The 16,436-nt window shown below is 44.1% G+C and overlaps 1 non-coding gene across 1 annotated transcript; it reads right to left on the bottom strand.

Moving 5' to 3' along the window:
• Window positions 1–136: 136 nt before the first annotated feature.
• Window positions 137–208, bottom strand: trnaq-uug (transfer RNA glutamine (anticodon UUG)). The gene has a single exon. It is a non-coding gene; the product is annotated as a tRNA-Gln (tRNA).
• Between the last annotated feature and the right edge of the window lie 16,228 nt (window positions 209–16,436).

Raw genomic sequence — 16,436 nt, 5'->3', positions numbered from 1 at the left:
TAAGCAAATTGTGTTCAACAACTGTTTTCATTTCAGGCAAAATACACTGTGATGAATCGGTCGGATTCACACGGTATTATATATAGAGAGTTCAATCGTAAAGACAAAAATTGTCCATAATCTATCGAAAAGAACGAGGTCCCACCGAGACTCGAACTCGGATCGCTGGATTCAAAGTCCAAAGTGCTAACCATTACACCATGGGACCAGATGCTCCGAAGAGCAGAGATAGTTTTTATATAACTGTATATAACCCTATGAGCTAACGTATTGTGCGAAATGCTAGATGAGTTGTCATTGATCGTGCGCATGAATTGTGTTGATCTGAACCACTCTTTTAGGTGACTTTTGATGGTTGTGATGGTGCGCGTCTCGTTCACAAAAGTCAAAGCAGATTTGTACACAGCCCTTTTAGGACAGAACGTTTTGACCCGAAGTAGTTGTTCTGAGAGGAACCTCACAGTCCCTCCTGCTGGTGGCGCTGGTTCTCGGCTCCTGTATTTGATGTGCTCATTCATTCATTCATTTTATTTATTTACACAGGGGAAATCTAATGAGACAAGTTCTCTTTTTTCATGAGTGCCCTGTTAAAACACAACACAGAATAATCAACAAACACAGCATATTAATACACAAATAAAATTAAATTAAATCAACCAATACATAAAAACACATTTACACATACAATGTGAGCTAAAATTGTATAAAACAAGTCCTTGACCAGTTCTTTAAAATCATTAAAAGGCAAACAATTATTTAATTTAAAAAGTCTCTGTGTTTTGTTCCACATGAGCAAAGTTGCTGAAAGTATTTTTTCCTGTCTTTATGTTGATACGATGGGATTGTAAGATAAAAATGTCCTGAGACCTCAAACGGTGAATACTTGTACTGATGTGCAATGAACTGTGCAAAATTCCAACTCGAGCCTTATTCACAAACAAAAGGCAGTGCTGTTCTCGTCTTGCATCCAATGATTGCCATTCTGCTTTAGAATATAATTGACAGAGGTGAGTTCTGTTTCCTTTTCCTGTAATGAACCTCAGAACTGAACCTTAGAGCTGAACCTTAGAGCTGAACCTCAGGGCCGTGGCTGCAGAGCCACGGCCCTGCCATATAGCCTCATGGCTAACCCTAACCCTAACCTTTACCTTAACCCTAACCCTAACCCTAACCCTTACCTTAACCCTAGCCCTAACCCTAGCCTTAACCTTAACCTTAACCCTAACCCTAACCCTAACCCTAACCCTAACCCTAACCCTTACCTTAGCCCTAGCCCTAACCCTAACCCTAACCTTAACCCTAACCCTGACCCTAACCTTAACCCTAACCTTAACCCTAACCTTAACCCTAACCCTGACCCTGACCCTAACCTTAACCTTAACCTTAACCTTAACCTTAACCCTAACCCTAACCTTAACCTTAACCTTAACCCTAACCCTGACCCTAACCTTAACCCTAACCTTAACCCTAACCCTGACCCTAACCTTAACCCTAACCATAACCCGGCGCGGTCTAAAACGGTGCGGTCAAATAGCGCAGCAGTTTCAGGAGCCGTGGCACAAAATAACATGGCAGTTTTGGCCACGCGCCGCGGCTCTGTAGACACTCTTATATAATATCACTATAATCTAGAACTGAAAGAAATGTAGCCTGGATTAACTGTACAATTAAGAGGAAAATACATTTTATTTCTAAAGAAGAATGACAATCTGGCTTTAAGATTATTTGTCAGCTCTTGTTGAAAGAGAATTTATCATCGATCCAGATCCCCAAATATTTGTAATAGTGTACTTGTTCAATCTTATTACCATCAAGTGTAAGAATATATATATTTTTGGGTCACTTTTGAGTGTCTAATAACACAGTTTTGTTGGATGGAATAAAAACTTCTTTTGAATATTTTGAATCAATTGAGCACAAGAAGGAGCCTTAGCATACATAATTGCATCATCTGCATATAAGTGGATGCTACTGTGTTTTAAATTATGCCCAATTGAGTTTATATAAATTGTAAATAACAGTGGTCCACGGAACCTTGAGGAACACCTTTATTAAGGTGAGAAAATTCAGATTGAAAGCCACCAGCAGACACAGCTTGAGCTCTATTTCTGAGGTAATCTGCAAACATTTTTTTTAGAATTTGTATCGAACCTAAAAGCATCCAGACAATCCAAGAGAACACAGTGATCCACTGAATCAAAGGCCTTTGACAAAACAAAAACAGCAGCACATTCTTCATGATTGTCCAATGCAATAGCAATACAATTTATAACTTTGGTAGCAGCTTTGACTGGTAGCTATTTAAAATTGAATATTTGGTTAAGAAAGCATGCAGCTAGTAACTTATTAGCTTCTCCAAAAGTTTTGCTAGGCAGGATAGTTTTGAGATTGGACAGACATTTTTCAAATCATTTTTCTGGACTCCTTTGTGCAAAAGGAGAATCAAAGCAGTTTTCCATAATAATGGGACACTTTAAGTGTGGATTGAGAGATTAAAACACGAGTTAAACAATTTACTATTAGTGATGTTTGAGAAAAGGGCCAGACCAGGTCAACTTTTTTAAACAGGCAGGCATTTTAAAATATTATGATGATTTCAAAGACAACAAATTATACTTTCAAACAACAACGGTACGATAATGAAAAGATAACTTTTTTTTTCTTTCAATGTTTTTTTTTTTATAAAGCCCCTCTATTGGTTTCAATATTGTTCTGAATCGTAACATTTTCAAAATGTGTTTACCTGCTGTACCTGCAACTAATGTCCTCATTATAATTTTAAGTAGGCCATATGAATCTACATTGTCCATCATAATGTGGGACCTATGACCTCTGTGAGTTGGTTAAATAGACTAAATGATTGTTTATCTATCGAAAGTGCTATATTTATTACTGCAGATACTGCAATAACAGTTGCCATGGTTTTCACTAAAACCACACTCTACATTGAACCAGACATCTTTGTTACAGAAGAACGACTGCAGATTGTTCCAGAATACAAATATCTTGGCATTATTGATCCTGTTCTTCGATCTTTCCAGCGCCTTCAACACCATCCAGCCGCTGCTCCTGAGGGACAAGCTGGAGACGGCTGGTGTGGAGTGTGACCTGGCAGAGTGGATCCTGGACTACCTCACAGACCGACCCCAGTTAGTGAGAGCCCGGAACTGTGTGTCTGACACTCGGACCTGCAGTGTGGGGGCGCCCCAGGGCACTGTCCTCGCGCCCTTTCTCTTCACCCTTTACACTGCAGACTTCAGACATGACACGGACAGCTGTGTCCTGCAGAAGTTCTCTGATGACTCTGCCATCATCGGACTCATCACGGACGATGATGCGGAGTACAGAGGACTGGCGCAGGACTTTGTGGACTGGTGTCAGCGGAACCACCTCCTCATCAACGCGGGGAAGACCAAGGAGATGGTGGTGGATTTCCGCAGACGCCACCCCACTGCCCCCTCACCAGTGAACATCCAGGGACGGGACATTGAGAGAGTGGACTCATACAAGTACCTGGGTGTTCATCTGAACCACAAACTGGACTGGACTCATAAAACAGACGCACTGTACAGTAAGAGCCAGAGTCGGCTCTACCTCCTGAGGAGACTCAGGTCTTTTGGAGTGACAGGGCCACTCCTGAAGACCTTCTACGACTCTGTGGTGGCATCAGCCCTCCTGTACGGTGTGGTCTGCTGGAGCAGCAGCATCACAGAGAGGGAGAGGAAGAGGCTGGACAGAGTCATCAAGAAGTCCAGCTCCGTCCTGGGCTGTGCTCTGGACTCGGTGCAGGAGGTGGGGGACAGGAGGGTCTTGGCTAGATTCACATCTATGCTGGACCATGAGTCTCACCCCCTGCAGGACACTCTGTCCGCTCTGGAGAGCAGCTTCAGTGACAGACTGATCCACCCTCGCTGTGTGAGGGAGACGTTTCGTAGGTCTTTCCTTCCTGCTGCTGTCAGACTTTATAACAAACACTGTTAGTCCTGAACACTCGCAATACTGACCTAACCTAATACTGATGTGCAATTCCGTCAAATGTGCAATTACTGTTGTGATTGTGAAATTCATGTGCAATCTATGTGCCGTTGTGACACATATTCATGTGCAATTACTGTCGTGATAACATGCAATGGTATTTATGTAATTATTTATTTGTCTATGGGAGTTTCTGTTTATAGGAGATCTTCTACTGAAAGTGTTTTTCAGACTTCCTATAAGTGATCTGTTCTTTTCTTCTGTATCTACCTCTGTATCTACCTGCGTTGCACCAATAAAATTTCCCCATGTGGGACAATAAAGGATTATCTTATCTCAAAACTGTCATTCAACTCACACGATAGAATTTGCAATACAGTACAATGAAATGTAATCTCTGCAATTTCAAACACATCCGCCAGCAGATGTCCACACAAGCCGTTCATGCACTCAATGATTCTGTCCCTCACAACCTACTCTCTACCCATCTGGTCACGCTGAAAGCTCTGTAATCACTTAACAAACAAAAAAATCCTGGACAAACCACACTCACCATTTCCCCATACAACACAAACACAGTCTATTCAGCTTCTAAAACATGGTCAAATACTCACATCGCTGTCTATTGTACAAAGTCATTCAATGTGTGTCATCTCCACAACTGAGTCAGTTTATTAACATGGGGACCAGCAGAACCAGAGGAGCAGCAGCAGAACCAGAGGAGCAGCAGAACCAGAGGAGCAGCAGCAGAACAGAGGAGCAGCAGAACCAGAGGAGCAGCAGCAGAACCAGAGGAGCAGCAGAACCAGAGGAGCAGCAGCAGAACCAGAGGAGCAGCAGAACCAGAGGAGCAGCAGCAGAACAGAGGAGCAGCAGAACCAGAGGAGCAGCAGAACCAGAGGAGCAGCAGAACAGAGGAGCAGCAGCAGAACCAGAGGAGCAGCAGAACCAGAGGAGCAGCAGCAGAACAGAGGAGCAGCAGAACCAGAGGAGCAGCAGAACCAGAGGAGCAGCAGAACAGAGGAGCAGCAGAACAGAGGAGCAGCAGAACAGAGGAGCAGCAGAACCAGAGGAGCAGCAGAACAGAGGAGCAGCAGCAGAACAGAGGAGCAGCAGAACCAGAGGAGCAGCAGAACAGAGGAGCAGCAGAACAGAGGAGCAGCAGAACAGAGGAGCACCAGAACAGAGGAGCAGCAGAACAAGAGGAGCAGCAGAACAAGAGGAGCAGCAGAACAGAGGAGCAGCAGCAGAACAGAGGAGCAGCAGAACGAGAGGAGCAGCAGAACCAGAGGAGCAGCAGAACAGAGGAGCAGCAGCAGAACAGAGGAGCAGCAGAACGAGAGGAGCAGCAGAACCAGAGGAGCAGCAGAACCGGAGGAGCAGCAGAACAGAGGAGCAGCGGAACCAGAGGAGCAGCGGAACAAGAGGAGCAGCAGAACAAGAGGAGCAGCAGAACAGAGGAGCAATAGCAGAACAGAGGAGCAGCGGAACCAGAGGAGCAGCGGAACCAGAGGAACCAGAGGAGCAGCGGAACCAGAGGAGCAGCGGAAACAGAGGAGAAGCAGAACAAGAGGAGCAGCAGAACCAGAGGAGCAGCAGAACCAGAGGAGCAGCAGAACAGAGGAGCAGCAGAACAGAGGAGCAGCAGCAGAACAGAGGAGCAGCAGAACCAGAGGAGCAGCAGAACCAGAGGAGCAGCAGAACAGAGGAGCAGCAGAACAAGAGGAGCAGCAGAACAGAGGAGCAGCGGAACAGAGGAGCAGCAGAACAGAGGAGCAGCAGAACAAAGGAGCAGCAGAACAGAGGAGCACCAGAACAGAGGAGCAGCAGAACAGAGGAGCAGCAGAACAAGAGGAGCAGCAGAACAAGAGGAGCAGCAGAACAGAGGAGCAGCAGCAGAACAGAGGAGCAGCAGAACGAGAGGAGCAGCAGAACCAGAGGAGCAGCAGAACAGAGGAGCAGCAGCAGAACAGAGGAGCAGCAGAACCAGAGGAGCAGCAGAACCAGAGGAGCAGCAGAACCAGAGGAGCAGCAGAACAGAGGAGCAGCAGAACAAGAGGAGCAGCAGAACAGAGGAGCAGCGGAACCAGAGGAGCAGCGGAACCAGAGGAGCAGCAGAACAAGAGGAGCAGCAGAACCAAAGGAGCAGCAGAACCAGAGGAGCAGCAGAACAGAGGAGCAGCAGAACAGAGGAGCAGCAGAACAAGAGGAGCAGCAGAACAGAGGAGCAGCAGCAGAACAGAGGAGCAGCAGAACCAGAGGAGCAGCAGAACCAGAGGAGCAGCAGAACAGAGGAGCAGCAGCAGAACCAGAGGAGCAGCAGAACCAGAGGAGCAGCAGCAGAACCAGAGGAGCAGCAGAACCAGAGGAGCAGCAGCAGAACAGAGGAGCAGCAGAACCAGAGGAGCAGCAGAACCAGAGGAGCAGCAGAACAGAGGAGCAGCAGAACAGAGGAGCAGCAGAACAGAGGAGCAGCAGAACCAGAGGAGCAGCAGAACAGAGGAGCAGCAGCAGAACAGAGGAGCAGCAGAACCAGAGGAGCAGCAGAACAGAGGAGCAGCAGAACAGAGGAGCAGCAGAACAGAGGAGCACCAGAACAGAGGAGCAGCAGAACAAGAGGAGCAGCAGAACAAGAGGAGCAGCAGAACAGAGGAGCAGCAGCAGAACAGAGGAGCAGCAGAACGAGAGGAGCAGCAGAACCAGAGGAGCAGCAGAACAGAGGAGCAGCAGCAGAACAGAGGAGCAGCAGAACGAGAGGAGCAGCAGAACCAGAGGAGCAGCAGAACCGGAGGAGCAGCAGAACAGAGGAGCAGCGGAACCAGAGGAGCAGCGGAACAAGAGGAGCAGCAGAACAAGAGGAGCAGCAGAACAGAGGAGCAATAGCAGAACAGAGGAGCAGCGGAACCAGAGGAGCAGCGGAACCAGAGGAACCAGAGGAGCAGCGGAACCAGAGGAGCAGCGGAAACAGAGGAGAAGCAGAACAAGAGGAGCAGCAGAACCAGAGGAGCAGCAGAACCAGAGGAGCAGCAGAACAGAGGAGCAGCAGAACAGAGGAGCAGCAGCAGAACAGAAGAGCAGCAGAACCAGAGGAGCAGCAGAACCAGAGGAGCAGCAGAACAGAGGAGCAGCAGAACAAGAGGAGCAGCAGAACAGAGGAGCAGCGGAACAGAGGAGCAGCAGAACAGAGGAGCAGCAGAACAAAGGAGCAGCAGAACAGAGGAGCACCAGAACAGAGGAGCAGCAGAACAGAGGAGCAGCAGAACAAGAGGAGCAGCAGAACAAGAGGAGCAGCAGAACAGAGGAGCAGCAGCAGAACAGAGGAGCAGCAGAACGAGAGGAGCAGCAGAACCAGAGGAGCAGCAGAACAGAGGAGCAGCAGCAGAACAGAGGAGCAGCAGAACCAGAGGAGCAGCAGAACCAGAGGAGCAGCAGAACCAGAGGAGCAGCAGAACAGAGGAGCAGCAGAACAAGAGGAGCAGCAGAACAGAGGAGCAGCGGAACCAGAGGAGCAGCGGAACCAGAGGAGCAGCGGAACAAGAGGAGCAGCAGAACCAGAGGAGCAGCAGAACCAGAGGAGCAGCAGAACAGAGGAGCAGCAGAACAGAGGAGCAGCAGAACAAGAGGAGCAGCAGAACAGAGGAGCAGCAGCAGAACAGAGGAGCAGCAGAACCAGAGGAGCAGCAGAACCAGAGGAGCAGCAGAACAGAGGAGCAGCAGCAGAACCAGAGGAGCAGCAGAACCAGAGGAGCAGCAGAACAGAGGAGCAGCAGAACAAGAGGAGCAGCAGAACAGAGGAGCAGCGGAACCAGAGGAGCAGCGGAACCAGAGGAGCAGCGGAACCAGAGGAGCAGTGGAAACAGAGGAGAAGCAGAACAAGAGGAGCAGCAGAACCAGAGGAGCAGCAGAACAGAGGAGCAGCAGAACAGAGGAGCAGCAGAACAGAGGAGCAGCAGAACAGAGGAGCAGCAGAACAAGAGGAGCAGCAGAACAAGAGGAGCAGCAGAACAGAGGAGCAGCAGCAGAACAGAGGAGCAGCAGAACGAGAGGAGCAGCAGAACCAGAGGAGCAGCAGAACAGAGGAGCAGCAGAACAAGAGGAGCAGCAGAACAGAGGAGCAGCGGAACCAGAGGAGCAGCGGAACCAGAGGAGCAGCAGAACAGAGGAGCAGCAGAACAGAGGAGCAGCGGAACCAGAGGAGCAGCGGAACCAGAGGAGCAGCAGAACAGAGGAGCAGCAGAACAAGAGGAGCAGCAGAACAGAGGAGCAGCAGAACAGAGGAGCAGCAGAACCAGAGGAGCAGCACAAGGGGATTGCATTATCCCCTTCAGGAAAAGTACCATCAGTCAAACTGCTTTTTCTGTCCGCGCTCCCTCTGATTGGAACCTCACACTCACAACGATCAGAAATGCAAACTCGTATCACACCTTCAAAATACAGTGAAAAGTTAAAACGATGGCTGTCAACATTAACTACACCTGCTCTCTCTGCTGCCCCCTGCAGGCCACCTGCCTTGTACTTTTTAGGCTGCTAACAGCTGTCGTGGGACTACAGATGAGAAATAGCCTTTTGACTAATTCTGGCATATTTATATTCATTAATATGCGCTGTCCCTGAAATAAATAAACAAAGTGCTGTATTTATTGCACATACCCTTAATGCTTATACTCTAAAGTGCTGTATGTACATATACACATAACCCAGTGTGGTACATTTCACTTCACTTTATTAATGCTATTCAGTCCGTCTAAACACATTTTGTGTGATACATCTTGAAAGAAGGGCTCAAATATTTTTGTTTAACTTTCTAGCCTTTCATTCAAATGCTCATGTAAATGTCTGTAACCCACTTTCTGTGTTTCTTGCTTATTTGATGCTCAACTTTGTCGTGCAGAGTATGAATGTTTATCATTACACTGCTCTGACCCAATGAAAAACAAAACACAAATCTGTTGATTGTGTTCACTTTCATTCCTCCACAAATAATAATGGTAATGTTTAAAAAGAAATGACTAAACAGACGCAATCCCCCATCAAACATTTTTGTGTCTTTTGGCCATTTGGAGATTCAGTATTCAATATTTCACCTTTTCTATGGGAGGAATCCTCTGCAGTGCACTTGGAAAACGGCAGATGCCGCAAAAGTTTCTTTCTTCTCTCATTTTTTGGTGTGTGTCTTTCCTTGTCTGTTCAAAGTCACACTTCTCAAGCACCTCAAATATGGAATTTATAGCTAAATCCTCAACATTGTATATGTACTGATAGATACCAGTTGTTTGTTTGTCCTTTTTTGTTCTTGTTCCTTTGTACATAACATATTAATTTACCATGTTTTTGATCAGTTTTGTCAACTCTGTCCGTCATGATTTGTTTAATTTACTGACAGAAAAAAGCTTCTCAAGCACCTCCTCCAAAGGAATGAGTGAAGTATGAGTGAAGTATGAAGCAGAATTCACAAATATGGACATGCACAACTTACACATTATATACAACAAATTAGGAACAAACATACATTAATTAATCAATTAATTTGTGAGTTATATTAATCTTCAACATTATTGCTCTGAAAAAATATCTACTGCAATAATAGTAATAATGCATTTAAATATATTTCATTTTCAAGGTGAATATATATATATATATATATATATATATATATATATATATATATATATATATATATATATTTCAAAAGACTCATTAGACTCATTATTATTCACTGCAAAATTCCTTGAAAAACATGGATTCTTAGTGGATGGGGTGGCCTCTCCACAGATCTGGCTGGGTGACACCATCATTGTGCCCTGGGGTCTCATTTATAAAACTTGCAGGACATTGCATGCTTCAGAGGGTTGTGACTTAACGTTTAGTTCACTACACATCTCACATCTCCATTTAGGGGTGAGATTAATCCAAAAACGCTTTGAATGTAATAAAAAATACAAAGTTGTTCAATGCATGAATAAATGCTTATATTTACAATGTTTAAAACAAATATTTATATTTACAATATTTACAAAAGATCCTATAAGTCGCACCTTTTTTCATAGATTTGGACTATGACTCCACTAGACTTATACTCCAGTGCGACTTATATGTTTTTTTTCTTCTATTATGCTTTATTTTTTTTGCTGGTGCAACTCATAGTCCGGAAAATACAATATTTATAATATTTACAACTATACTACAACTGCCAGGGATCAGGTCCACAGCAGCTTGGTACATGTACAGTCTGAGGCTGGTAGGATGGTGCCAGGTAGAAGGGATCAGGTGCATATGGACTCATCCTCATGATGGGGCCATATGCAGACTCAGCTGAGATGTTTTTCATCTTCCTCTTCTTATTTTTGCCATAATTGTCCTTGAACGACCAGTCGGGGTACAGAGCCTGGTGCTCCTTGCGTAGTTTGTTTGCCTGTTCAAAGTACGGAGCCTTCTCCTCTTCAGACAGAGACGCCCAGCACCTTCCCACCTCTTTATTGACTGTAGCTGAGTTGGTGATGTTGAGCTCCTCCTGAATTTTCAGCCTCTGCTCAGCTCTGTACAACATGAAGGCGTTTAATGGCTTCTTAACGTTCGAGTCGACAGAGTCGCGCTGTCGCTTCCTGAAAGAAGAAAACATATAAACGTTAGTTTATATGTGTCTGGCTGTTGCTACAAATATGAATAGAAAAAAACATTAGTTTATCCATCAAACATAACTTTTCAGAGATTTTATTATCATGTACGTACTTTCCAAATGGATGTAGGATGGATGATGTACCAGCCGGGTCCATCATTTGAGGACTAGTAGTTGGAGCGTATGGTCCCAGGGTAGGCATGTGTATTTGGTGAGAAACCACAGTGTGGGCCTCAGGTTGGTTGCCTCTCAGCTCTTGTGCAGGTATGGACGCTGGCATCGATGTTACAGAAGGCCCTCCCACAGAGGCAAGTGCTGGAACTTCAGCATCAACAACCAACCCTTGATCATCCAACAAACCCTCAATCGTTGCAATGAGAGTGGACTTAATCTCTTCATAGTCCATAGTGTTCAAATAGGCCTCAACATCGATGGTGCTCAATAGCTCAGCGCTGACTTCAGGCGTTGAGGCCAGAGGGGCCGAAGGACAAGGTGGAGGACATGGGCACAACCTATCGCTGACCAAAAAGTTGTCCAGTAATCCAGAAGCCTTTTGGAGGTCCAGAAAGTCCAGTCTGGTCTCTGACTCCATGTTTGTCCTTTATGGAGAACTGTAAAGATGCAAAAAGGTCAACTATTAATTCATGGGAATCAAAAAGTATGCCCACGTATTATCAGAAGTGATCACCTTAACCCTAAATTTAAGTAAGACGTGAAACAATTGACAGTAATATCATAAAGGTGGCAAATTGAACACGAGACTAATCAACCTACTGCAATTTGGGCTAATTTCACAAAGACAGGGTGAAAGAATGAGTACTTACTAGATGTACTAAGCTAGTACTGACAGAGCTGTTAGCTCAGTAGTTTGTAGTACAGCGGGAGTGTTATCGATGTGTCGATTGTATGTGACAGAGGACAAGGACTCACGGCCTGAATTTACAGTTAGGGTGATGAGTGCTTTGAGACGTACTAGTCACGTGCCTAATGTCAGTCTCACATCAGCCCTGGGGGCGGTGACCGTGGGCTCCGGGGGGTGGAGCCTCGGGCCTCCAAGTCTGAAGAATAAAATCTAAAGTCTAAGCGTATAATTAGAGTAGGTGGCGGTAATGTAACACTTGGATACAAACTGCCATAAAACACTAACAAGCGTTCAAATAATAACATCTAGTAACATTTAGTGTAATAACATTTAGTGTGAATGAAAGCTTATTTTGTTAAGTTTCCAACGATATCTTGTTTCATTGGTTTTCCAAACAGAAACTTTCAGTAGAACTCGTAAAAGTCCGACTATTTTTGGGTTTTTGGCCAAGTATGGACACTTGCACAGTATTATTGGACATTCTTACCTTTCCAACGTTTCTGGTCTTATTTGTTGTTTTCACTTGAGTTGACTGTATTTTGACTTCATCATAATATTGCAGTGTTTATATAACAGATTGCTGTCACCCGGCCCTTACATTTTCTTCTTTTTTTTGCTCAAAAGTGGACTATCCCGCTTCGCATAAGTTTTGTTTTTGTCATTTTCAGGACACAATGCCATCTATTGGATGTTTTAAAAGAGTTTAAAAGAGTCAAAAATAGAATAAAACCTCATAAATAAGTCCATCCATCTTCTGCTTATCGGGCCGGGTTGCAGAGCAGGCTGAAGCAGGGACTTCCACAAATAAAGACTTTCATATTTAAATTTTGGACCGTTTCATTATGTGAGACCAAATCACCAGCATTATGATGAGGAAACTGGGATGGAACATACAGTTTTATTCAGTAACAATATGATGCAATGCAATTATGCAATTTAATCCTTTTAATGTAAATATTTTTAATACAGGACCTTTTAGTTATATTTTAAATGTAAGAATGTAAAGAATGTTAGAACATAATAATATAAACAGCATGAACAGTTATAATAACTTAATACAAAAATAACAATATTGATGATAATGATTGACATATTTTACAATTTACATGAAATATTTACATAAATATACACCATTCACAAACTCCAGGCAACACAAAAGCAGTGAAACCAATCTTCAGAGTTATCACACTGGACCCACGACACCTCTGCCTCATTTGGTGGATCTGGCTTATGACACCGGCCACACCGAGGTTCTTCTGGCTCTGGCTCTGGCTCTGGCTCTGGCTCTGGCTCACTGTCTTTTGGCGGCGTGACATACACAGAAAAAACACTTTTTGTGTGATTGAATTACAGTTACCTTACAGTAATGTTATATTTGTGTTCAACCAAGTTAAAACCTTACATACCTGATGTCATAATTTAAAGGATGAAATAGTATAATAATGTAAAAGAAGAAATTAAAAATTTAAATAAATGTTGTTAGATTTGAAAATTTCAGCTCACTTGATGTATACTGGCTCATGCAAAACAAAAACACCAGTATACTTTCTGTCATTACCGGTTGATATCGTGGATCCAGTGGGCGGGGAGAAGGGGCTGGAAGTTGTTGGGAAACCTGTATTAAAACAAGAGATTTAATGTTAAATAAATCAAAGCTATAACTGGGAGTTCATGTGTCCTTTGCAGTGTTTCTGTTACTCACATGACAAGGAGAGGAGGACTTTCTACACTTTCTCCGGAGGCCATTGGATGTTCTACTATAGTTAAAGCATGTACAGTCAAATTAACACAAATTAAAATGAAATTTGACATGGTAAAATGTGTTATGTGTAGCTGGATTGGTTTTCAGTGCAAGCTGTCTCAGTAGGCAGGCACATGGGTGCTGATCTTCTGCTGGAGGCATCTGGCTGAGAACTGTGGAAGGCAAAAGAGGAGGCACAGGGGTCTGAGGGAACAGGGGTCTGTATCTGGAAGATGATGATCCTGGGGGACACTCTCCTTTGGCTGGGATGGAAGCCACAGCTCTGTCCTCAGCCTCCTCAATGGATGTTGCCATCTCCTCGGCAGTCAGGATTTAGGCCTTGTTGATGATCCTCCTGGCTCTGCTGCCGTTCCAACCCAATGTCACCAATGGGAGGACGAGTAGATGGAGGTGGTGGTGATGGAGGTGGAAGAGATGGTGATGGAGGTGGTGGTGATGGAGGTGGAAGAGATGGTGTTGGAGGTGGAGGAGATGGTGATGGAGGTGGTGGTGTTGGAGGTGGAAGAGATGGTGATGGAGGTGGTGGTGATGGAGGTGGAAGAGATGGTGATGGAGGTGGTGGTGATGGAGGTGGAAGAGATGGTGATGGAGGTGGTGGTGATGGAGGTGGAAGAGATGGTGTTGGAGGTGGAAGAGATGGTGATGGAGGTGGTGGTGATGGAGGTGGAAGAGATGGTGATGGAGGTGGTGGTGATGGAGGTGGAAGAGATGGTGTTGGAGGTGGAAGAGATGGTGATGGAGGTGGAAGAGATGGTGATGGAGGTGGTGGTGATGGAGGTGATTTTTTAACCTCTGATATTAAGAACCCTTGAAAAGGGTTACAGCCAGCAGATTGTAACACCTGTTAAATCTGCCTTCGAGTCCATACTTCTCAATTATCCCACTCTTGGCACTGGAGTCACTAAGCTCTGGGGTCCGAGGTGTGAGGCGTTGATTGTGTCGCTCTCTGAAATGTATCCACCATGTCTGACCAAGCATCACCTTTGGAGCCTCTGAGTGGCGCTTGTTGTGGATGGCCAAAACATGGGACAGATCCTGAGGCTTCGTCAGGGGAACAGGCAGTACTCCACCAGTGCATTCTCATCCTTGCTGGAGAGTTGGTTCTTAGCCTCCATGATGCAAGTCGAGGACACCTTTCCATTGACTCAGGCTGGACTTCGGGACCCCCAAACTGACCAGCTGCCTGCCTGATGCTGCCTGCCTGCACCGCTTCCAGTGCTAATGTCATGGCCTCCAGAGTCCAAAATTGACGCCTTTTTTAGCATTCTTGTATTTGGTATCTGCAAAAAAACAGCAAGACAAGAAAAGAGGATGGTTGCAATTGATTAGAAAGTAGTACAAATGAAACAGGTATTTGTATATAAAAATATATAATACTAAAATATAGTAAATTACCTCTAAAAGGTAATTTACTGATAAAAGTCAGCGCCCCTGTTCTGTACAATTTAAGGACACCTGGAGGTGAAACCCCCCACACATCAAAACCTACCTTTCTATTTTTGTGGTTCTCAATCTCTCTCTTTTCTGCTCTCCCTATGTGTCTGTCTTGCTGGCTTTGTCTTTTCTCTGGTCTCTGGTCTGTTTTCTCTCACTCTGTTACAAATATAAAAAACACATTCAATTATTATTTTTATATTCACACATAGGCTAAACACAAAGCAAAACTACTGTAATTTTACAAAATGCTATTTTCTTATCTTATTTATTTTTCATATATCTGGTAGCTATTCATTGTTCATTGTTTTGTTTGTGTTGCATCGAATCACCAAGTTCCTATGTTTGTGAATTTTGTTAATTGACAATTGACTGATTTTCATAAAAATACGTGATATTGCATTGTACATTAATGTGATCAATTTTATTAAATCAAATATTTTTGTGAATATTTTTTTTTACCAATTTGCAAGTTCATTTATTCCTATTGCAACAATGTGATGTGTCTAATACCAGGGGGCCAGTATGAGCCTGACCCCAACATTATTCACTTCAAATCCGCACATTAAACCATCAATAAATGTTTTTATCTGTCAGAATAACTTTATAACATCAACAAGGAGCACTGAGGATACACCATCCGGGTCAAGGCACTAAAGACTTCATTCACCAATTGCACTATTTTGAGATAGCAAATTTACACGAAAAATACAAGTTTTATCAACTTAATTTACACCATGGAAACTTTTTTTTTATGATTCAAACGTCTTTCAAAATATTTACAAAAATAATAATTTATATATGGCGGCCGCTGCTCGTCCCCCTCGAGTGCGGCCCGAGTGCGCAACAGGAACGGAGGAGGCACGTGACACTGCTGTGGGTCAAAGACAGTTTCAGACCCTCCATGTCCATTTTCAATTTAGGAATCCATATTTACTTTGACCAAGAGTAACTCATGACGTTCATACATCAGCACAGAATCTATGGTCCTCATGAAAGTTGACAGCCCGGCGCCATCTTGCCCTGAACTTTGACCCAAACAAAGTGAAATACTGGCCAATACAAACTAACCACAAGGAGGTCGCCGCACCTCTGGACCGTCTCACCTCACCTCATTTTTCACTGTCGCCCTCAGAGGCAACTGTTGTTGTGATTTTGGGCGTTACAAAAATACATAGAATTGAATTGTACCTCTGGTGACGCAGGGAAGTAAAAACATGTTTTAGTGATATAATGCTTTTTTGAAGACATTTTGTGGTTTGTGAGGTTGCTGTAAAATGTGTTTGTAATACAAGTACAGCCCAACCAAGTCCCTGCTATAAGCCACACTTTGGTTTGACGGTTCTTGTTTGTGGTCATAATTGTTGATGTTTTTATTATAATAAGTTTGTGATGACGCCATCAAACCAGCAGGCGGTGGACGTAAGAGTGTAATTTGTTTGCTCGCCAACAGAGGGAGCTCTAACTTTGCTTTGTTTTTGTGACGCCTCAAACCGTAATACAAGGTCCTGATCCTCGCGCAAATCAAAGACATAATTAAGGCACTAAATGATTATTTTGGTAAATATTTTGAAAGGCATTTGGATCATAAAAATGTTTTAAAAGTTTAAGCTGTTTTCAAGGTTTAAATTAAGTAGATAAAACTATTTTATGTTTCGTGTAAATGTGCTAGCTTAAAATATTGCATTTGGTAAATGAACATTGTGTTGTTGTCTTATTTGTCATAAGTTATGGTACATGAAAGTGAAGCAGTTCTTTGTGTTTTACAAGGTCAATAAATGAGGACC

Source organism: Eucyclogobius newberryi, unplaced genomic scaffold (genome assembly GCF_026437365.1).
Source record: "Eucyclogobius newberryi isolate DKJ021-1_F unplaced genomic scaffold, fEucNew1.0.hap1 SCAF_17, whole genome shotgun sequence".
Taxonomy (NCBI): domain Eukaryota; kingdom Metazoa; phylum Chordata; class Actinopteri; order Gobiiformes; family Gobiidae; genus Eucyclogobius; species Eucyclogobius newberryi.
This window is presented reverse-complemented; position numbering and strand designations above follow the sequence as displayed.